This window comes from Temnothorax americanus, unplaced genomic scaffold, assembly GCF_048541705.1.
Source record: "Temnothorax americanus isolate GAGA-0224 unplaced genomic scaffold, ASM4854170v1 Scaffold7, whole genome shotgun sequence".
NCBI classification, from domain to species: Eukaryota; Metazoa; Arthropoda; class Insecta; order Hymenoptera; family Formicidae; genus Temnothorax; species Temnothorax americanus.
In genome coordinates, this window is record NW_027509792.1 from 5,031,186 (window position 1) to 5,055,910 (window position 24,725).

At 49.0% G+C, this 24,725-nt stretch overlaps 1 protein-coding gene across 4 annotated transcripts in view; it reads right to left on the bottom strand.

The window, feature by feature from the left end:
* LOC143906183 (uncharacterized) overlaps window positions 1-24,725 on the bottom strand; it is a 59,476-nt gene that overhangs the window by 14,853 nt on the left and 19,898 nt on the right. For 2 of the 4 annotated variants that reach the window (XR_013259459.1, XM_077422058.1), the window contains exon 1: window positions 19,528-19,972. The exons of 1 other annotated variant lie outside the window; for it this stretch is intronic. The gene's annotated coding sequence lies outside the window, so the exon portion shown is untranslated. Of the gene's footprint in view, window positions 1-19,527; window positions 19,973-24,725 lie in introns of those variants that run through there. One more of the 4 variants, XM_077422060.1, reaches the window with a different exon arrangement.

Consider the following 24,725-nt stretch of genomic DNA (forward strand, 5'->3'; position numbering starts at 1 on the left):
CCCGTTCCCTTGCGATCTAAATTTAAAGCGACGCCGCGACGCCACCGCGTAGAAGCTCCTTTCTCGCGCCAGATTCTTCCGTATCTTATTCGGGCGAGTGTAAATCGAAGGAAGAAGAGTCTAACGTAAATGAGGGAAAAATTTAACGAGATAGATCCAACTCCGATAGAATCTCCAAGAATGATGTAAAAAAAAAAAAAAGAATCAACGAGCGCAGCAGAGCGCAGTTAACTGCTGTGAACAACGAATAACGGCATGCGAAAGCGCATCGATACGCTCGGGACGAGCTCTAATTATAGATATCGTATCACTCGCGCATTTATACCCGTTAGCAACGCTCCGTTGCGTAACGCAACATCGTTATGCTGCACGTGATTCACGCTCGCGGGCAAGTCAACCGCGGTGGCGGTCGGTCAATAATATATCAATCGTCTCTATCGCGCTGAGCTTTTCCCCGCCGTTCAAGAATTCCCGGCCGCAAAATGATCATAACTTTGGACCGGCGAGTGTCATATGCCTTCCTAACGAGTTTCGGGTGCCTCGGGTGTCGTCGCGATAACCGCTTTTCGTGGCTCGTGTACACAGGGGCCAACGTTTACACAGCCTTTATTCTTCCAGATGCTGCTGCTGCCGCGGCAGCCTCGAAAATAGAGGCAAAGACGTTACTCTCCTTTGACTCGATGTTGAAAACAACATCCTGTTTTAGAGTTAATCACGTGGCGAGTCCCCTAGCAACAATGTCGCGCAATAAACGACGCGCGGATAACAGCTCAGCGAGAGATATATTTTATCAGGCCGGAAATGTACAACTGTACAACAAATGTACAACAAACGCAAATCCATCCATTCGCAAATCGGACGGATCAATAAATATTAATTAATAATAATAAATGAGCGTCTTTGGAAAAAGGACAACGATGAAAAATGACCGCGCAACGACGACGCAACGCTGATTTCCGCTCTCGCGCTAACTCAGCGCGAATACGCGTGGCCTCGCGACAAATATTTGCGTGCGCAGCGCGAATAAGGCGCGTCCGCGTCGGGGCCCCTATCGCGGCGGCGACGATCTCGGCAAAGGGAAAGTAACGCGATCCGTCGCTTACCTACTCGGTCTCTGCGTGTAAACTACCTACGCGCCGAAAAGGATCTTAATTACGCCACGCGGTGTAATTAAGCACTGCGACTGTAGCCGCTGAAGTTCATACGACGGATCAAATGGGCGAATATAATCGTGGATGCTCTCGATCGCGTATTCGATGGACGTTGTGAGAGCGACGTTGTCGTAAAAGTCGCGGATTGTCCCGCGAAAGTGTATTTTAAGACTTTAATATCGCGAAGTCTCACCAGTCATGTGCGAGTTCCGTCGCGAGAGCCGCCGACCTGCGCACCCCGACTTCTCTCAAGTTCTCCGAATAGAACAAGGAGGCCAAACTCTCGCGGAGATGCGGAAACTTGAGCTAAACAAAATATCCCGCGCGCCACCAAGAGAGAAAATGGCTTTGGCAAAAGTTGGCGACTCACGTCCTGGGCGAAAAGAGGACAAAGTGGAAAAAGCGTTGAGCTCCTGAAATAAAAGAAAGTTATGACGGGCTTTCAGTCGAACGGCGATTTCTCGGCCGTTTAAGCTGCAGCCGCTGCTGGGGATTAATATTTTTCTCTTTTATATTTTACAGGCAATACGGACCGAGCGAAACATCTCGTAAATCACGCCGTTAAATTGTCAGAACGAAGAATTTAACACGTTTCATTACGCGGGAGCAACGAAATATATTCGAGATCGAATTAATTTACTTCGAGCACGGAACACACCGGGCCAATGAAAAATCATTAATGCGCACCCCTCCGTCGGGAATGGCGGATGAATTAAATCGTAAAGTGGATTTAATAAAGCTCGACCGTGCTTAGCTTGTTTCATAAACACTCAGGAGTTAACTCCTTGTCCCACGGGATAAGGTAAAACCATTCCGCACTCTCGGCCCGCTTAATGCAAAGTACGACGAGGCGCACCGGTGCCGGTGACCCGGCGCTGAACAATGGCAGCACTCCACAGGAAAACAGTTAAAAATTTTCGTAATTGTATTGCTGGATGTTTAATTATGTGCGGAGCAAAAATTTCGAGTATATATGTACTTAGTTCTTCACTCTTTTAATTTTAGAATTATCAAGAACGAACCATCGAAATATATCAACGGTATGGAATTAAGTAAGATATTATATATAACCGCGGCGGTATTATCAAATTATGTAACATATATTATGCATAAAGTGAACGGATAATATTATCGATTCGAGGAAGTTGGAAGCGAGGGATGTTAACTTCTCGCAACGTCTGCCAGATCTTGACAGGATTATTTTAGGCGTGCCGGCAAAAGTTTCCTGAGCCCGATTAAGGCCCCTCGTTAATAAAGCAATCGCGTGTTACCGCGTAATAGCGGAGCGACGGCTTGTATCGGATGACCTGTGCGCGCGGACATCCTGCGCTCTCGGCTTGGCTAAATTCGGCACTCCGCCTCTGCATGGCATAATAATAAATTAATAAACGTACCACCTCTCTCCTCGTTGTGTGCCTCCGCCGATTTTATACCTCGCCAAAGTCCGTTACACGTGGAACGAAAATTCATTACGCTCTTTATTGTGCGCGTTTACCAAGCGGCAGGCAACAATCAAATTACTGCCACGCTTGAGGGCGAAACGAGTCACGGTGTTCAAATATTGTACGGGAAGCAATAAAAATCACAGGTATATTTATATTGCAGGTGAACGCTTTTTTTTTGTTATTCCCCTTTGAAATCTCTCGATTGTCACGATTGTGATGGACGCGGCGAATGGAGCTTCGGATACAGAAAAAAGTATTTCGGACAAACGCGGTCTTTGTATTAATCGTGGCGCGCGTAACGAGGATGACGGACGAAAATGACCGAGATCCATCTTGGAATAAAAAAAACTATCTCCCGAGTGGTTCTTGCGAGAGGCTCGAGATACTCTCAAGCCGCATCGGTATCGTGGAGAAGTCTTTTAGGGGAGGGAGGGGATATTGGACCAGTTTCCAATATGTAGGGCGAAAATATTATACTCTCCGGATGCTGAACGAAATGAAAATCGAACCCCGGGCATCGATGAATTTCTCATAGCGCGGCATCATACCCGCCGTCTGTCGCTATATGCAAACGTCGGCGTATAAGTCGGGGAGGCGTCGAGGAAGGTTGGCCCTTTTATATCTTCCCAACTGGGTTGGTCGTGAACTCGGATATTGACAGACTGCATTTGCATATATTCGCGCGAATAGAAGCTCCCGGGGGAGCGCTCCGCGGGGGGGGGGGGGGGGACGCGATAGTACGTATTACGCGAGCAAAACAGAAAAAAGGAGAAATAAGAGACAAAAAAAAACCTAACGGACGTGACGAACGTGGAGATTCGGGGAGAATTTTCTATTCCCGGAATAATTTTTAATCCCTAGGACGAGGGATCTTCTCCGCATGAATTAAAAGAGCGCAGAAGAACGTGTGCTTTCCGAAAAAATCTCTGAATATATCCACGCCACTTGAATATCTTCTTCCTGGATAAAGCATGACGTAATGTTTTGCGCGCCATTAATACAAAAGAGAACAAGATGAAGTAACTTAAAAAACCGTTAATTTGCAAATACAATAGATGTTGAGCGTACGAGCAAGAAGTCGATCAGAATTTCAAATCAATCTCGATAAAGGCTCTGCTCGCCTTCAAAAGCTGCTCTGCGATAACAGTGTCCAGTTTCTCATAAATCGAACCAGATTGTACGTGAATCTTGTAAAAACTCGAATCGAGTATGTCTAGCATAATTCTAAAGTTTCATAAAAATCTCGTGTTAAAATCTCACGATTAAACAAATCGAGAAAATAAGCCATATATACGCCGGATGTAAATACGATAAAATACGATATATTCCATCAAATTCGCAAGTTACAAACTCCGACGATAAGCCCCGGGGGATCATCACCGACATGCGCGTATACGTAAAATATCGCGATAGCCTCGCGTTACACGAAACGAAGTAAATCAGACGTTGACCGGAGTAGAGCCGAGGTGCTTCGGACGTTATCTCGTTTTACGGTCGATAAAAGTCGCAATAATTTTTGACAGGTACCGCGGGAGTTTTATCGAAGCCGCGTAAGGAAAGCAAAAAAAAAAGTGAGGAGCCCAAACCGGTACGTGTTGTCCGAAATACGATTCCGTTCGGAGGTCTGCACGGTGTGTGCCCCGCCCGCGAATGAAACGGAAGGCGGGAGAAAGGAGAAATCGACAATGTGGCGCGAGCGGGACATATCGCTGGATAAACGTACAATCATCCCTCCGGTATTCGTCGTTATTGCGAGATATTGTGCAGTTCGGCCACGTGCTTCGTTGCCGCGGCACGACGCGACGGAGAGACAAAAAGAGGATCCGCCCGCCTGGACAAATTTCCTGTCGACCGCACACGAACGGTACAGCGGTAAATGTCACGGCTTTATTTCTATGCTGGAGGGCACCGGGAGAGAGAAATATTTGCTTTGCGCGAGCACTCGTACAATATGTACGACTCTACGCAGATTGAAGAGCCGCGATAACTGAGAGACTCGACGAGGCTCGGCGCGAAACGCGCGGCGGATCGCCGTCGCACAGCGAACGACCGTGTAAATCGTAATTAACCCGCGAAGATTAATAGACGGATACGTTTTATTTAACGGCTTAATCTTCTCCCGCGTAACGCGCGCGAGCCTCCGCCGTCGTGATTCATAAACCAACGAACGGCCGGTGTAACCGTCGCTTAAATCGGTTCTCTTGCACGCCCCGTTACGCAATCTGACTTTCACCCTCGACGAGTCTGTCCTGCTGATTCATCGCGAAGAGACACGTTCTCGCGAAGTCGTCAGCAGAGATGATCCTCCTCTCCGAGCGTGTGCATCGGGACCTGATAGACGTCTTCCCTGAATGTCGAGGGCATTCATCATTGTACTCGACTCGGAACTCACGTTGAACTCTTCCCAGTAAATCTGATTTTTTTACGTTTCGCTCATCTTTGAGCTTTTCAAGTGCATGCCCCACGGATGCGTCATCGCTCGTTTCTCACGCGTTCAACCGACTCGCCGTGGTCGGTCGACGCAGCCTTCGAGATTTCAACCTTCCGTTGAAGAGAGAGACCTCCAGGTCGCGAAGGTTCGGCCGCGCTGTGATAACAACGGCGACGTGAGCTTCGTGAATGGGGGCATTGTGGGAAGCGCGGCAATCGTTCTTTTATATCTTACGTCGACTCTCGGCTGGAGTTACGTTTACGAGAAGAGCGCGATGTCTGGTCCTTGCCAACGCAGTTCGCTCGCTTTATTCCTTCGTACCTTCGGGCCCTTCGATCCGCCTTCCCCGGTCGCTCTCGGCCTCTCCCGCCCCGTTACGTAAGTACCACCCTCGCGTTTCTTTCGCTCGCGTTACGTTCGGTACTTAGTGCCAGACTTTCTTTACTCGCCGCAATTTCCACCGTTGTATTTCTTTCGCACCGTCTCCACCGTTTCTCGTATTTCTCGCGATACTTTCTCGCACGATAACGTTAAAGGCGTTGGCATCAAATGCCGCGTTTAGCTTCGTGTTGATATCAAATCGTGCGGTGCGCGATAACCTCGAGAGTGGCTTATAGTGATTATCACTGGATGTCAAATAATTTGCACGAGTTACGACCGTTCATTATCACGGGACGAAGATTGAGCGATGATTAGCCGTAAAAGCAAATGGTGCGTGAGCTAAATCGGACAGCTCGATATAAAATGGGGCTTCCGTTTTGTCGGCGCGAGCTAAATCTGTGACACGATGTCACTCATTATTCAGCCAGCGACGATTAGTATTCGCTGCGAATTGTTTGCGCGGAACGTACTTATAGGAAGATGCACGCGCAGCTGGAGCCGCTGTTGAAGAGCGCTGCTTCGTAAAAATGTACTAACACGTCGCGATCGCGTCGCGCCGCGTCGATCGACGTGCAAATCGAAATAAAAAGCGCGATGTCGTTGAAAAATTCAAAGCGCCATTGAAAAAAACGAGCACCCGTCGATGCCGTGAAACGAAATTAATGTCGCCATTGACGTTTGCGTTCGAATACCCGTTTGTCGACCGGCGCCGGTTTACGTATAGAGCGATTTATTTACCGTGTCGTTATTAAGTTACGCGCGTATACAAATGCGCGGGATCGGCGGGATGTCGCTCAACGGGGCGCAGTCTGGATGGTTTTCGTTTGAAAAGTCCGAATAAACGTACGCCCGATGGCATCGCGGAACGCGCCGGATCGCGCTATACATCGTTGCGCCTTCCCTTCTCATTTTATACGTCGCATTAATTACCGGCGAGTGACTGTCGGTGTGAATTAGCACCCGGCACAATCGTACGCGCGCGCTCCGCTCCGTTCGACGCTATTAATTCCCGCTCCCCCCCCCCTCGCGTCCCTCCCCAACAAGTGCCGTTATCGTCGTCGTTGTTATCGTCCTTCGTCCGCGACGCTTAAAACCCCGAAGCTTAATATACCGAATGGCAAGTATAACCGCTCCGTCGCTTTGGCAAACGGCCCCTCCCTCCCCTCTCTCGAACCCGGTGAGCGTCGTGCAATTAACGTAATTACTGCGGGCCATAATTACCGTTCAATCGGCCGGCACTCCGCGGACAAACAAACGGCCGCAGTGTTTCTTCTCGGAATCTCAGCCCCGGCACGATCGGCGGCATGGATATACGCAAACTCGATTTCCTCGGAGGCCTCGCCAGGCCGCGCAGCCGGGCGATTTAATGCAGGTCGCCGACAAAAAACTTGACGGAGGGACGGGCCCCGAGGTCCGACATGTGTTACGTGCTAATGCGCTACTGCTTTCACGAACTTGAGATCTCACGCATCTGGAAGAGCGGGAAAAGGAAGGGAAAAAAAGTGAAACAGAGACCTGCCCGATCGTTTCGCACTTTCGCAGAAAAGTGCGTGTGCCCTACGCGCTCCCGGGTATACCAAGTTTTCGTCCCAGATTAGCGTTCATTACGGCTGATGAAATAATGATACCGGCTGACGCAAGTTCCCAACCAAATAAACTGTCGGCCAATTTCGTAATCCATTAAACGGAACATTCAGCAGATATCTACACGTGGCATTGAACATTTCTCCGTGCGTGTGTGCCGCGTGTGTCATGTGGGAAAGTCTGCGAGGGCCAAGGTCCTATTTGAGGAGGCTGGGTCGCTCCCCCGACACACGGGGACCGTGTTCTTTTCTTCATCTCGAAGGATTATCCAGGCCTGGGGCGTCCAATGTCCCTTCCCATTTGTCGACCCTTTATGTGTCTCGTCAGTGATTCTCTTTTCTGTCTTCCATGCGGGCCCGACCGGGCGATATTATTCCTCTCACGGCTACGCCTACGGAGGGATTCGCATAATACGTCGTAATCTCATTTACGTCGCAAAACTCAAATTCTCCCTCAGGATCAATTCATTATCGCACCTGCCACGATGCCAAAAGTACCGACGATGATGTACATATTTAATCGAGGTTCTTATCTGCCAGCTCTATTTACGATAGTTTACCCTGTCGCGAACACGTGTTACGAAATACAAAAAATAGATAATAAAATAAAGTGTATAAGTAACAATGCTCTTAAAAAAAAAACTGATATCTTCGAAAAAAAAATTGCGTTACTCGGCAGATGAAAGTCATATTTGCGGATCTAATATTTATTCAAAAAGAGAAGAGACACAGAAAGAGGCAAAAATGCATCGCTAGATATGCACAAGCGTACCGCAATTATTATAACGTTTGCAAACAGCAACGAGCGCCCGTGCACAGTTCGCAGTGGAATGCGTTACGGTGTAATGCCGTTGGCCCGGCAATAGGCTTAATCGAGAGTAATAGAGTACGTCCACCTATTAATAGAGTAAGCACATCTCCGTGGCGTGTGCCGCCGAGCACGATAATGTAATAATGCAGATGTTCCAGTTGTCTTTCCTTTTGCAACAACTTTGCTATATGATTCTTCTTTAATCACTATCATTAGTCGCTCCATCTAAAACGCAGTTACACGCTACGCGGTCGCGTATTATAGCGTCGCGGAGACTCGCTAATTTTTGTGCGCGTAACGCCGTAACGAGGTTGCGTAAAACACTCCCGGCGTTAATTCGCTCAGCGCCGAATTAAACTAGAAATAGCTATAGAAATTCCGCCCTCAAATTCTAACTTGCTGATTTTAATTTGTCCAATCTCTCTGTTATTTCTCCAACTTCGATTTCTTTCAGCCACTAACGAGGTGTTTTGGTAATTCCGTCACGATCGCGGCCTACGGGGAAATTTCTTCGGCACGATATCTCTCGCATACGCCATCGCCCGTCGTGATTCATCCACTGCTCATCCTCTCGCGCGCCCATCTTCCTCCTCCATCTATCCCGGCTTTTACCTTCCACCTTGGGTGCATGCATAGCTGCGGTTGTTTTTATCGCCATAGGCGATGACCTCATGTATTCAACGTGGCTGTCCCGCAGCCACGGTTAAGCCGAAAAGGAGTGACGCGAGAGCGCAGCCGGTTTTCATCAATCCCCGAAAATAAATTCGCTCCCGGGCGTGTACGGAACGGCGGTGGCACGGCGCGCACGATGCCGTAGCGCGTTGCTAAAAGCACTGGCTCGCCCGAGATGCGATGCCGACTTTCCCTCCCTCGCCCCCTAATGTCGTCGAGCTATATGTTGAAAATTGACGACGAACGCTGTCGCCGATCGTTCGCCGAGTCGTGGTTGTGATGATCTAATGGCCTCGTTCCGGCGCAAAAGTGCGTCTGACAACATCGTCGACGACGACGATGGCGTCATCGCCCACGTCTGTCACGCAAGTATTTCGGTAAACTTTTCGTCGCTCGTAATGTCCCGTAACGACGGTAAATCTCCCGTATCGCTCAAAATCTATATATGTGGAGCCTGCACGCTTTCGGCGCCGAAAACGCAGGTATCCCGTGAAGTATATACCTGCGACCTCGTCTACAAGACCAACCAGCGTGAACGGTGGTACGGAGAGGAGCAGAGAGACTGCACCGCGAGATAAGAAACGCTCGTGAACGCACGTGCGCGAGCGAGGAGAAACGCGGGAAGAGGCAAAAGTGGGACGATCGTCGTGCATGTTTCAGAAACAGTACCATATTTGATGCGGTCGCACGCCGGGGTAATTCACGGAGGAAGAAAACCTGGTGAAATTTTCACGAAAGCCGCGGAACCGATCGAACGGAGTATATATCGTTGTCGAGGCTACAGACGCGGCGTTCCCCCGTTGAATAGCGTATCATTGTACGTTGAATTATCTAAGAGGCGAGTCACGGTATCGTCGAATCTACTTCTCTATTCGAGATACTTTGGACGCGTCGGGAAATTATTATTTATTTCTGTCTAAACGTAACGAATGATACCGCAGTATCGTTCTTAGGAGGCTAGAGATCACGCTCTTACAACGCGAAAGATACTTTTTTGGGAAGCTCCGAACGTCCTGCGAAACGAAGTGTCGCCCCGCGAAAAGCCTTGCAAAATTCATAAACTTTGACAATGAGAAATTGCGAGTGGTATAACGAAAAGAAAAACATTAGAGCGGGGCAGCTATATTTCTTTCAGCTAACTCGTCACCTCTCTTTCTCTCTCTCTCTCTCTCGCTCTCTGTCGCTTTCATGATATGAAATTGAGAAGCGTGAGGGCGGGCGTAAACTATAGATTGCGCGATGTAGGAATCACGTTACAGAAGCCATTGCCCTAGCTTGACCGTGGAAAAATCGACGTGCTTATTTATCAACATCGCGATGATATCTGGAAATAAATTCGGGTTTGACAGCGATTCAATTTTAAAACGATACAGACATCGAATAGTTTTAAAAACTCATTACACACTTCCCTGCCTCTTTTTAGGTGTAAATCCACTTTTTGAACTAAATATAGAATCACGCGTGAAATACATGTTTAATAGATTTTATGAGAACTTTAACGAATATGAATTTTATTGGATGCGAGTCGATATCGCCAATCGAAGAGCGTAACGTTGCAGAAATTCAATAAATGCACGAGGCATCACGCCGTTCTAACTGACGATGTTTAATCACAAGCGGTGAACCGAACCGAGAGGCAAGTTTACGCGCTAACAAACCTACCGAGCGGTACCGATCGAACCAGCCTGCAGCCCTCCCGTATTTTCGCCGCGCAACCCCATCGACCGGCTCCGAAGCGTGGAACCACCTTTGTTTCTCCATGGCATTTCGCGCGCGCGCGTATATACGCAATCGACGCGAAAGCGCCGGAAAAATATCCGGCCGATTCAATACGCGCATACTCTATTAACGATTTCTTTGTGGTCGTGCACGCGCGTAGGTAAAACGCGCGTGGGTGAAAAATATCGGCGGGAGGCGTTGGTGGACAAGCGTAAACGCAAACGCTTACATAAAACAAACCTACGGAAGGGAGGAGAAAAAGGGAGAGAGGGAAAACCGATAGACTTTGTCGGGACAATTATTGACGTCTGTCGAGTAAATATAAAAAAATATATATATGTATATATATATATACATATATATATATATATATATATATACATATAATAAAATTCATTCTGTGAACATCGTGGAGACTTGATCTCGAACTTGATAATTATCATATAATTAACGCAATAACGCTTGATACATTATCGTGCCTAATTTACTTTCCGCCTTTCTCATCAACCTATATGCGCGTGAAGATAACTTCGCGAGAAATGATGATAAAGAGAAGGCAATTTCCATGCACCTTCATCGGCAACGGAATATACATCAGCCGCTCGCTGTCAGTTACTGTCAAAGAGATTGAGCGACAGCGCCTCAGGAATTTCTTCATTAACGTGGGCTGGCTGCGTCGAAATGTCGATATACCCCCAATTTCATCCATGTCGCCGGGACAAAATGCAAACATTAGCGTGTACCTCGTACGAGACACCCGTCGTGCGTGCGAAAGTTGAATTCGCAACTCTCTCCGAAATTTCGAGCGTAAAAAATTACGACTGTATAAATCACCCGAAAATATTTCACCGCGACGCACGGCGCCGTCTTAAAAAAAAAAAAATTTCTTTCTAGGTCTCGTATAATAGTTACATGATTCATCTGAAGTGCAAGGAACTCGTCGCTCCGTTTATCGTGAGTTTACCTTTTACTACGTTTATCGTATTATCACTGGCGATAAGATTTCGTTTCCAGCCTAAACCCGTATATATTGTACGTGCCTCCACGGTACTACACGCGGTCATCGATCTGCCAGAGTAAGTTGGAATTATGTTAATAGACCCGCGCTCCCGCATAAACATCGTAGAAATGTCGCTTTAACGTACATTCGCACGCATTCAACTCCTAAGCTCATTCATAACTTCGCGAGAACCGAGAGAAGTCCATTCACCGCATTCGGTGCGCATACAATATTACATTCTCCCCGTTTTGGCGTGAATCAATATTCGCTCCGCCGTGTGCCACTCAAAAAATATTTTCCAGGAACTATTCCACGGGAGATGGCGATTGTGCAATGAGTTATCTCTCGCGTCCCAGATCGCTATTGAAAGCGTTTTAACGATCAATTTCCCGGTGCGAGATACGCTACTTTTTTTTTAAATATTAAAAAGAACGTTATTTTTTCTCCTGAATATTGGCGAATAAAACGAGTATAAATTAGTTATCGATAATAATTGATATCGGGAAGCGAATTTGATTCTCCGTTCATCGCGCGAACGCGTTGATTAGAGCGCGGACACGATGAGAAGTCTTGCGTGTATACCAATGCCCCGCGCGCTTGACGATCGGAATTCATCGATCATATAAACATCCGGTAGAATTACAGCCTGATAGAGTGACTTAACGAGTAATGCCAATATTTCGCTTTCGGAAAGATTTACGAGGGAGAAGAAGCACGCGCGCGCGAGGTTGTGAGATATATTTATCGATCTTCGGGCGAGAATTATTGCGACTACGGTTCGCGATATTGCCGGTAGGAAATGTAGGGAGGGCAAGAGAAATATGGATTTCTAAGCGCCGGCCGTGATAATTGACTCCAATGTGCACCACCACCTGCCTCGCTGCAGGACTCGCTACCGCGAGTTCATTTTTTTTGTCTGGTTTTTTTTTCGGTAACGTTCAGTGACAGATTAGTAACAATTGCGTCAATCGTAAATTCGATCAGGGATGACCCAAGATTAAAAATACTCGAGCAAAGATTAGAAATTTACTTCTGCTTCGCTCCTGATAGTCAACGCTGGTTTAAAATCGAGGACAATCAGTCCCCGGCGGAGCCCATTGAAATTCCTGGAGAGCTCGTCCGGCTCTCTCTCCGGTTTTCCCGGGAGAAATGACAAGCTCCAGCGAGATTCGTAATAATCCCGGTAATCTGGCGGATCGGGAGTGATTCCGCTGAAGAATTTCCCGTCCGTCGAAATTCGGACCGTTTCGCCGCGCGCGTACAATCGCTCTTTTATGAACGCACTTTGAGCGTCGAGCGTTTCTCGTGTATGCGCACGGCACGCGCGATTGCGCGCAATACCTCGCGCTATACGCTCGACGTTTACCGCGGCTCGCTCGTGTGATTTAGAGGGAAAACGTAAAATACAGGCGGTGGCTCACGTTCGACGTGACGGATTTTTCGAAAAGGGCAAGGAAAAGAAGAAATAAGACGCTCCGTTCGAACGAGATATATATCCACGTTCTCTTCCCTTTTCCGTCGTCCTTAATACCACATGTACTTTTTACTCGGCAGACATCCGCCAACATCCGCCGAAATATCGTTCCCGTCCGATTTTTTTCTTTCTCTTTTTACGTTTCTATGAAACGTATATAAGTAAGGCCCCGGACACACACTTTTTCGTAACAGTAACAGTAGGATTTCGACCAATCGTGTCACTCGATTCGAAAACGTACGGCCGTACGCAACGCGATTGGTCGAAATCCTACTGTTACGTTCTACGGAAAGTGTGTGTGGCCAGCTTAACTAATGAATTATAATAAGTGAAATAAGTGCGAGTAAATGGGGCTGCTATATTAGTTATCTCGCGTCATTAAGCCATCGCACAATACCCACCCTTGTTACGTATACCTTTCAACTTTATCATGTCCGATAACGAGCCGGCGCCCGCCGCGTCCTCGTTTAAAAAAACTTCGCTATGACGCAGAGGAGATTTTCCAATTTTAATTTACGGAGCATCCGAGGATCGCGGCTAACATTATTTCACTCGTTCCCGGAGTGAAATGTTATCCGTCGTAGACTCGTAATTTTACGCTGGGGAAAACGCCGCCAAGAGACGAAATACCACGGAGAAAATAAATCCGTAAGAAGATTCGCGATCGCGAGTTTGGATACTTCGAACGAAGCTCTCGGCGCTTCACTCCGCCGGAACGTTTAACGCGAGTGGGGGATACGCGTGCATCTTCTTTCGAGCAGCGCGCGAAGAAAAAACAAGGTCGCCTTTGTGCGAGCGGAAGTCGGAATGAGGGAGGGTGGGTGCGACTTCCTTCGAAACTCCCTTGTCGATCTCTAGATACCGATGGACACGAGATGACACACGAAAACGAGCTGCAACAAATTACTGTGTTCCTCCGTAATTTCGCTCTTATTTGCTTCTTCGTTTTCCCCACACAATATCGCGCGCTATTCCACACCTGTAAATATCGTAACGCCACCGCCTGGGATAATATCACCAGCTTCGGTATGTGTATATCTCCGGGGCGACTATTCAAACCTTATTTATCTCACGTAATATCGCATTAAGCCCTTCGTGTTTTACGCTCGAAAACTTTGTGTGCGTTCTTCAACGCGATAAATATAACGTTATCGCAACGAAACCACACGGTAATTACTTGCTCTCTTGAAATTTGAAGCGCGAACGACGAAGCCTCCCGCACGCTCGAGAGAGATAAATACGTAAACAATAATAATTTTCATGTTCCAAATGCTATTTTAAATAAAACAATAAATTAATGCATTCACTGAAGTGCTACACGTTATTTGCAAAATACACATGCATAAATAAATACAAATGTTCTTTCAATAAATAAATAAATTAATTTGCGTGTTATTATACGCGCTTTAATATATGTTATGTGATAAATTGATTATGCGAAATACATGTTTTATTTATTAGTATCACGTTTAAAAGAATATTTTACAATAATCAATATCCGATAATCGATACTCGTTTATCAATATCAGCAGCTTCCGTCAAACGCGGAAACCGATACTTCGAAAAGAGAGAGAGAGAGAGAGAGAGAGAGAAAAAAAACAGAAAAAGAGAAATAAAAAAAGAATTGCAATGAAAAACGCGCTAGTGAAATTCGACGCCCGCGTACAAATAAGCTGCAAGCTCCGGGGCACAGGTTGTACCTTTCCAATTTCAACATTCCACTGGCGTTCTCGAGTCTCATCTTCGAGCAAGCGAGTAAGCGGGAATTATCGGAAGCATCGTTATTTAGGAAATGGAGCGATTTCGAGGCCTCTGACTTCCGATTCTCGCGGCTCCTCCGCTCCGCGGGGCTCCCATTTGTCGAATATTCATTTTTCTTCCGCCAAGTTGTCGCGCCTGACAGCGCGGGACGAATATCCGCCTCCGTCGCGTTCCATTTTCCATTTAAGCCCGCGTAAATGGGACACGCTCGACCGCCAGTCGGGTTAATTAATCGTGACCAGGATGCGGGCGCTACAGCGTGCGAAAAATATGTCCTACAACCCTCCTCTCGCCTCTCGCCCATCGCGGTCGCGAAGTTTTTCCGGAGAGCGGAAATGGGGGAAGGGGGAGGGAGAAAAAAAACACGCAACATTATTTTATCGCGGCACGGAGAAAAATATTCCCCGGCGATTCGCCCGGGCGGAAAGATATCGACGATAAGCATCGGTGCGGAAGTTACACGCGAACGGAAATATATTCGCCGCCTATGCGCGGTATCCGCGCTCCATTATTAATACAGCAATAATTTTGATTACCTCGTACGCGCGGAAGAGGGAGGCGGAGGAAAAAAATACGCGCGCTAAATACTGAAAATTCCCCGGCGAAATACCGCCGTGCGAATGCCGGCGCGTGCAACGCTATGCGGACGCTCGTCATGAAAAAAAAAAATGCATCGATCACTGCTCGGCGATACCGTGCTGGCTCTCGAAGAAGGTGGTGGGCTCTCTCGATGCACCGTTCGTAACTTGAAGCGTGGCGATAAATTTCCATACGCGACTCGCTCCGTAAAACGCCTAGGACGGCCGGCATTATCAAGAGGACACCGCGTTAGCGGTAAATGCCGCTGAAATGCCATTAGCCTCCTCGAAAGTTGCTGCAGGCTGTGGAAAGAATACGGTGGCACTATTGCCGACGAAAGTTTTCGGAGCGGAGACCAGTAATTCCTCGCGAAATTAAACGGGCCACTTTTAAGAAGTTTCTTCGCTCATGTAACGTACATTCCGCAACGTATGCATTATACGCAAGATGTACTAACTGGGTCGCGTTGCATATACAATGCTACCGAATTTCATTTTTAAATAATTGGCATTAAATAACTGACATTTTAAAATAATCATACAATTCGAGGAAAAAATATGTAACTGGATAAAACATGTAATTTTTAAACGAATACATTCTTTTTACAATGTTCTTTTCGGCTCTGTTCGGCGAGGATCGAAATAAATTATTGCCGATGCGTTCAACTGGATCGGACAATGGATATTCCTCGCGGCATGTCGCTATACGAACATTGGGTTAACCGCGAGCACGATCAGAGACGTCTTCTCATAGATCGGACCTCCAATCTGACATGATATGTTATGGCGAGCGCTATTAGAAGGAGCGAGAAGAGGATCCACGCCATATGTAACTCGCGGAGGATCGGGCGAGGTCAGTATGCCTCTAATGAGTCTTAATGAACGAGCGTGAGAGCTGGCTGCACGTCGACGGCTTTTCATTAATGTTAATTGTGCGGGAGATAAGAAATATTGCCCGGAGGGTCTTTCCGCGGAAAGCGAAAAATCGTCCCGGTTAAATCGAAATTAACCGAGGCGGAGTCGCGCGAAGGCACGAAACAAACCGATTGATTCACCGAGCGGTAAAATTTTCATAAGTATCCCTCAGGATATGCTTTCTAGAGCAAACCTAAAAGGTCGCAATGATATTTCCTCACCGATGTATACAGCGGCGGGAAACTCTCGCTATATCCCAAAAGGACTTGACAAGATAATCAATAGAGTCAATGTATAATGATTCAAGAAACAATTATGCTTGTGTGAAACAATAGATACACAGAGAACGAGGGTCTTTTATCTTATCTCACGGAATTCAAGTGAGCGGTGAGGGAGCAGATCAGGGATCTCGTTCATAACGAACGGAGCGTAGAAGGAGCAGGGCTCGGCATTAGAGCGATTCCGGCTGATGGCTTTGTAAAGAAGCTACATCGACGTTGACGTCTCATGCGGGTATATACGAGCCGATCAAATTACACGATATCGTTTCGGTTCGCGCACACGCATAAATGCGAACAGTTGATCGGTAATTTCTATAACATTAATTCCCAACAATCTCCGAATGAATAAAACTGTAATCTCCGCGGTATTTCCGGCATTATCAATATATATATAATATAAATTACAATAATTCTTTCGCAATTTTTTAAGCAAACCTGCCATCGCGCGCGTGTCAGGAGCGGAAAACGGGATTGGTTTTTGCAGATTGGCAAACGCTTTGATCGACAAGAATGTCCGCGAATGTTTTACCGAACGATACAAATCGATTATCGGGAGATCGCGCGGAACGGGAATAATGGATTTGCCACGGAAATACGTCGGTGCGTGGTTCTTTGTTCGCGGGGTACGCGGACTTCGCTATTGGGCGCGCACGCTAGAAAAGTTCGACGACGGGCGAACGAATTTCTTTCTTCGACCAAACAAAGAGTTCGATTTCATCGTTCGGACCAGAGCGAAAAAAGGAGCACTCTTCTCTTCGTCACAATTGACTTCCTCGAGATTTCTGGTCCCAATTCTTCCCCGTAGCTTTTCATTTTTTTTTTTTTTTTTCCCAAGGATATCTGGATACGCGAGGAATTCCGAAGAATCTTCGAAGACCGCAGATAAACAACGCGGGTGAGCACAACTCCTCGCCGAGCAATCCAGTCAAAGTCGAGACGATAAAATGTCGCAAAGGCTGTTTAAACTTTCGAACGGGAGCAGAGAAGTGTGCCAACGCCGCGCCGGTGGCCGCAACGATGCTTCCTACGATAACTTTGTCCAGTTTATGGCATTCCACCAGTTGGTCGGACGCGGGTGCGCTTGGAACGCACTCGCTGCGGCGGGTCGACGCGGGCGGAGGAGCGACACAATTTTCGGCTGCGAATTAAAAATGTATGACGCTCGGTCGCTGCAACTCCAGCGCGGAAAAACGATTCGTCTTTGTGCGCGCGCGACGACGGCGACGGTGTGCGCCACCGCTTACGGTATAATATTTCGTGCATCGCGCGGCATGCATAATGCAGGCAGAACTCGAAATTTATGCCGCGAACGCGCGAGAGGAAACGGTCGTAATGTAAGACGGTCGACCGACTCTCGTGTGTCGCCTGCCCCTAAACGCCGGGAACGTCTGCAGCTATGCATCATCGATGAGGCACAGGGCATAAACGTAAAGACCGGCTCCTATACGAAGTTCAGAAATGCCTTTTGACGGGACGGCCGTCCCAGGGAATAGCAACGAGATCGGCTCTCGCGCGCGCTCTCGCCAGCTTCGAAAAGCAATCTCGGACGAGCCTCGCTTCGACGGAGCGTTAATTCCCGAGGCTTCGTTACGAGGCTGCGGAACCACGTTGTGCGGAAAGCCACGACGAATAATCCAACGGTGACATTATTTTTATCGCGGATAATTCGGCTGTAAATTGCGGGGCAGACATCCCGCGCATGCACGCAGATGCATATATTTCCCTAATGGATATATGATGCTATACCAAGTTTTAATAATTAAACAGCTATTAATGCTAACGGGAATTCGCTGAAGCTATAGTGGCGGGTCACTGTTAATCCCGTAATTTTCATATTCATCGCGTAATGCACGCAAAAATAAACACCAACGTTTCCGATGTATCTTTTCATCTTCCTCCCCTTCTTTTCCCCCCCCTCTCTCTCTCTCTCTCTTCTTTTTCCTTTGAGAAGTATACTCGCGAGCGATGCATCAGAAAATTCGAATTAAATCAGCTGGCTCGAATTAATTCGATATAAAGAAGAAACTCGTTAACAGCGTCAACCATAACCGGCCTTTTTCCCCTCGCGGCTCTTAATTTCTCCTCGAAGGGAAGGAAAAAGAAGAGGAGACGGCGATGGCGAAACTTGTGCGTGAACTCCCGACGCAAGAAGTTCCCTCCGATCCGCTTCGCGCGCTGCACGAGGAGAATATATCTCATTCTCCTCCCGCAAGCACACCGTGATTCGCCCCGAGCGACCCAACACTCCGACTCGCTCTTCTCCGACCCGCAGCTCTCACTTTCTGCCCTCCGTTCCGCGAAATCTCTCCGCTCCTCCTCGCCCCCCCCTCCCACCCGGATCCCTTCGTCTTCCCACGCGTTCGATCGCGCGAGATTCCACCGACGACGACGACGACGAAATTAGCCTCGGCAAAACGCAAACGGGGAACATCTGCGCCCCAAAAAGCGCCCCGTTGTGCGGGGGGAACGGTCCATGGTTACATTTCCGTCTGCCATTCATCGTTTCCCCTGTTTGAAAATAACACGCCGCATTTTCATCGCAATCGCAAATACGAGATGACGAATAATCCGCGTTTAATTTAATCGAGAAATCAACGCAGAGAGTCAAAGTTCGCGATCGAAGAGACTGATGACGTTGGTTTGGTCAACAATCGAAACCGGAGCGTCGAGATTGTATATCTCGTTACTTTCGGACGATGCGATAATCGCCCCTCCCCCCGCGATGACGAGGATCAAATAATAAGAATTAAGTATAATCGCCGAGGCGGTGGATTCTCGGCGATTCGGTTCGCAATTCTCGCGCATTTACATATTTGAAGTAAGGAATATAATTACGGTATATTTGGCGCTTCTACTCGCCTAGCGCGGATCTCTATAGCTTTCGGCTAAGCGGACCGCTAAGCGTCGCGTTGGGGAGACTCTGCCGTCGGTCCCTCCCCCCGGTCTCCCGTCCGAGCAACGGCGAACTTGCGAGCGCGTCGACGGAAACGAAAGTAAGAGCGACGCGCTCGCGTCGGGCAGGGACACGACGCGACGACCCGACGCGACGCCTGGTCGTCCGGCACGTCTCGCGCAACGTGCAAGATCGACGAAACGACGACGCCGCCGGCCTTCGCTGCTCCGCGATTTGGACCGCCGTCTACTCCTACTCAAGTATACTCAAGTCTCCACTCCACCGTCGCCGGTCGCGGAATCCGATCCGCCGGAGCGCAACCGGTTCTCTCTCGCCTAACCTTAACGCTGCCCCCCGCGCTCTCCACGCCGCGGCCGCCTCGCTCGTTCACTCGCCCGGCGTATCACCCGTCAGAGGTGTAATCGCGCTTACCTCGTATCGGTGCGCAGGTGTTCCGCCAGGGACGGCGACGGCGACGGCGACGAACGACGGACGATGGCGGAGCACAACGAAGTCCTTGCCGCGTAGAGATTTGGAGAGCTTGTGCGCGAGACACCGGCGGCGACTCCCCCGCGCTCTCTCCTACGTGTAATATCCTCGTGCGGAAACGCACCGGAGTTAACGGGCAGGAGAGGAAAAAAAAAAAAAAAAGGAACGCCGGGGCGAGACGGCGACGCTCCGGAGCGCGCGGTGACGACGACGACGCGTCGGCGCGCGGCGGGAGAGGGAGAGAGACGGAGAAGAAAACGTACGTGCCGCGCGGCACCACTGACGGACGAGAAGAGAAAACGCAAGGGAACGACGACCGCGCGACGACGACGACGGCGGCGACGGCGGCACCGCGACGAAACCGCCTTAACCGCTGGGCGCGTAGCGCGTACTAGTGTACGGAACGAACGGACGACGGCAGTATGGCGCCCGGCGGCTGCCCTCCCTGCCCCCGGCCCCGTCTCTCGCGTCCTTCCGCTGCATCCCCACTCCTCGCCCCACGCGCACTCGCTCGACTCACTCGCGACTATTGTCCTCTCCGTCTCGCTCCGCTTCGCGGATCGCCACGGCTCTCTCCTTCTCGCTCTCTCTTTTCATCTCTCGCTGTTTGAAACTGAATACTAACGCACCTCTGCTCTCCTTCTCTCTCTCTCTCTCTCTCTCTCTCTCTCTCTCTCTCTCTCTCTCTCTCTCTCTCTCTCTCTCTCTCTCTCTCTCTCTCTCTCTCTCGCGTCCGCACGGTCTCAGCTGTCGCTGATCCGTCGGTCTGTTTCCCTTCGACGAACGCACACACATTGCACTCTCTTTCTCTTCCTCTCTCTCACGAGCGCGGATTCTGTCTCACCGACACCAACCGTAGGTTCCTCTTCATCGCGCCCTTCGACCCGTCTCTCTTCAACTCGCGACGAACCGCGCGCTCGCGCAGAGAGAGAGTGCATCCTTCATCGTTCTCCTCTCTTCCCCTTTGCCGATTCGTCTCGTTCTCGCCCCGCTGTCCTCACGCTATAGACTCCCTCGCTATCGATGACGGTATATACATATATCTCTCTCTCTCTCCCTCTCCCGTTTGCAATTCAGGTCCGGTCCCACCTCGGTCTCGATTAAGGGAGTAGCAGAAAATTCTCCGCGTGTGTGCGTATATAATATGTGTATACATACAATATATATATTTACAAATATGTATATATTTTTTCCGCGCCGCCGGTGACTGGCCAATCGACACGCGGTCGGAGCACTGTCCCCTAGCTGCGAGGTCGCGCGACCAGATGTATGCTCTCCTTCGTTTTTTTCCCTCCCGTGGACCGCGCCGGAAAACGTGGGCGAGATTAATATTAGATCGATTGTCGTTAATAACATCTCCGACGCTCTGTCACGACACGGCGCTATTTATCGCCGGCCGGGTGCAACAACCAGTCATCGCCGCACGATGTATCGTGGGATTTCGATTTCGTCGGGGCGCATGTCGCGCGTAAATTTCCCTGTTTCTCTTTCTCTCTCTCTCTCTCTCTTTTTTTCAACAATTCGCCCGAGCGCAAACCGACGAATCAATCAATTGATAAACATGCCCATTTCGACGAGTCGAGATAGAAACGCGCGACGCGATCCCTCGGAGACCAGCGAGACACGCCATCGCTGGAGTTAAACGCTGACTCTTTTCTCCACATCGGATGTAATTAATTGCGGAGCGGCCGCGCGAAATAATGCCGCTAAATGAGCCGCGATGACGGACGCGTGACTCTTTCTTTCCCGCGTGTCTTCGTCGTTGCAATTTTATCAGAGGCGCATCGCCGCCTTTCAGTGTTAATGCGACGGTGTTATTTATCGTCGTCGTCGCCGGCGACGGGTATAACGTCGGTGTAACACCCGCTATCATATCGCAGCCCGACTCGTCCGCTTCTTGACGAGAGCGAGTGTTTTTATTTCCTCCCTCTTGTCCACGCGCAAAATATACGTGCCCCGAGGGCGAGAGTGACGCGCGGTAGACGCTCACGCGAAAGAGCAGCTCGTTTCGCGGAAAAGCGTGACGCGGGGAGATTAAAAAATTATCGACTCCAAATATACACGAACTGTGTCACACAAAGCCGAAAGACGTTTTCGAGAAAGAGACGCGTCCCCCTTCCGTCGCTCGATAAATTCGTATGCAGTTATTAAGTCTTAAGTCCGATGCCCCGATGCAATTTAGCATCTCCGTTATAAATGCCACTTTAAGATAAACTTCAAAGAGCCTCTTAATCAGTTTACGAACTTTTCCAATAAGATCTTCAACCGCCGTCCCCACGCTCATTGTTCATCGAGCTTAACAACTTTTACGTCTCGACGCCGGAAATTATTACTATAAATTTCCACCGGCTGACCTTTCCGTTTGATAAAACGCGTTTCGCGCGCTCTCTCTCTCTCTCTCTCTCTCTCTCTCTCTCTCTCTCTCTCTCTCTCACTCCCTTTCTCGACGGAACGCGCGCGCGCGCAAAAATGCAGCGACGAAACGAACGGAAAATGACGTTAACGTTAAATTAACTGCCGCGAGCATTCGCGCATTTTATTTTCCGATGCGTCACCGCGGCGCGGCGATAACAATCGGACAGGTAAATGCGTGCCGTAAAACAGCAGTGATAATCCCAGTTTTGATTAATACAAATCAGCGAGACGCAGATATACGATCTCTGATGATGGAATGAATCTTCGGCGAGATTCCGGGCGGGATCGTTTGGATAGAAAATAAATTATCGGGATCGCGTTTCATCCGTTAATCGCTCCGGCCACTCTCGATGTTCGACATTGTGCAACGCGGCCGCAGACGCACGTTTCTAAATATAAGCTCGCCCCCCTTCTGGCCCGGAGCGATTCCGCGCGAGCGGGCGATAAACGAGTTTCGATGGGTGCCACAGTCGCGAGAGGCGAGCTCGACGATAACGCGGCCCGGGCGCAATTAGTTTAACGCATTTTAAACGACATTGACGCGGAAATGTTAGCCTGCGTCGCCGCGACCGGTCCGCTCCGTCGCTATACGAGCGCGTAAATATAGCCGAGGGCATCGTGTGTACAAAGATGATGCGCGTTCCGCGCCGAGGCTCGCGAATAAAGGGCGAACGGAGTCCCGGAAAAACATTCGCCCCGTCGCGGTCGGCGCTTCTTGCAACTTCGCGGAGATAAGTTTTTCGCGGCGCTTTAACGCGACTGCACTCGCGGGTCATAAAGTTCATATCGCGTCCCGAAAATACCGACGACCTGACCGTTGACGACCGAGAGGTATGTTGCTCTCGCGCGCTGCTTTTTAACATTTATGTTGAGAGGAATGGGAGATAAAAAAATCACGAAATGGTTTTTTTAGATTCTAAAAAGTATTTCGCGACTTTTTATTACTCCTGTTCCTCTCAAAATAAATAAAATACTAAAAAATAGCACACGCGAGCGTACCCCGGAGCTACGTAGCCCTCTTAGAATTTTGATCTCTTTAGAATTTCGGAGACGTAACCGAGCACTGGCTGTATCAGCTGAGACGAAGAGGCGTGTTTGTTTTAATTAGCCAACGCGCCAGGCGAGCGCGTCCCGTTGATTATGTATATCGCGCACCACTCGCTTTAAACGAGTAACTTCATTATTGATAGATTAAACGCGTCGATCGCGGCTCAATCCTCGGTCGCGGGGCGATTAACTTCGGCCCCTTATCGATTTTCCACGGTGGGGGAGATGATGTATTCTTAATAAAGTGGCACGTATATAAAGTCACGCGCGTAATCTCACGCTCGATTTTCCTTACTCGATATTTCTCGCGGCGGTGCATTTTACGGAAGTTGCGTCGGAATATTGATTCCGGACGCGAGGGAGATATATATCTCGCCGAATACACCCAGTTGGATATTACGTTTAACATTACATTCTTGGAGAGGCTTTAATTTTTTTGCCCCGATATATGATGTATAATTTATGAAAAATCAGACAATGAAAGCGCGCGCTCTCTCGCGACAGTCGTCTTGATTGTCGTTATTCTTCTTTTTCATTTAATTTGTATAATAAGATGAAACGTAATATCGCCGGGAAAGGTAAAATCGTAGCTGGAAAGGGAATGACGAACGAGCGAAACAAGAGGCGTTTCACGGAGATTCTTTGACTCGCCACGGTCAGTCCCCTTTCATCTCCATGGATGCAGACTCGCAGTGATCCTCAACCTTGACAGGTCTGCCCTACTAATTACATGGAATCCGCCCCGCTCCGTACCGCTCCTTTGCCTTGCCTCTCCGTCCTTCGCTAAATATGCTCCTATTAGCCTTCGGGGCACGACGCGCTGCTCTTATTTGAACGCGAATCGCAACACGAATGCACAGCGCATATCGGAAACGAGTATACCGCATTGCAACTCCGCAGGATCCGCATCCGGTGATGAGGAGAGATCGATAATTCGAACGCGAGGATTTCCGCGAATCGAACGAAGCGGGAAGGAGGAATTCTTCCCGAGGACCAGGGAAATTGAAAATCCGCGCTCTCGTCCCAACCGCAATTGCATTACCGCATATTTCGGACGAAGAAATGAACATCGGGTTTTTCCAGCGCGTAACGGTAACCGTAAACGCGCTCATCGGACACGACGCGTGCTCCCCGGAAGATACCCCCTTTATGCGCGGGGGTAATCGTGCTCCGCCATCCGCGAAAATTACTTGCGGTTAGTAACATCCCTGCATACGTGGCCGTAATGGGGATGCGCATTCGGCATCGTAAGCGATGATCACCCACGGAGAGCGTTAAGCTCCGCAGCCGTTTGCGGACTTTAACGCTCTTCTCATTCCGCTCGCGCGGTCCGGCGGAGCTTCTCTCTCTCTCCCTCTCTCTCCCTCTCTCTCTCTCTCTCTCTCTCTCTCTCTTTCACGAAAGCGCGGAACGCGGCGCAAAAAGGTTCGGAAAGAAAAAAGGAAAAACGGAATTTCAATCAATCGCCGAATATACGGTCTGCTTGAACTTTAGCCCATCGCCCGGATCAGCTATCGGTTCACCGTTCCGATCTGATGCATATGTATACATAACGTACATACGTGCGCGTGCAGCAACGCGCGCGTCGAAAGTATCGACGAGTATCCGCCGCGAATTTCCATCGAGTCGCTCGGCGACGTTCCGGCGATATATGGGATTTTGCATTTTTCTCTGCATTC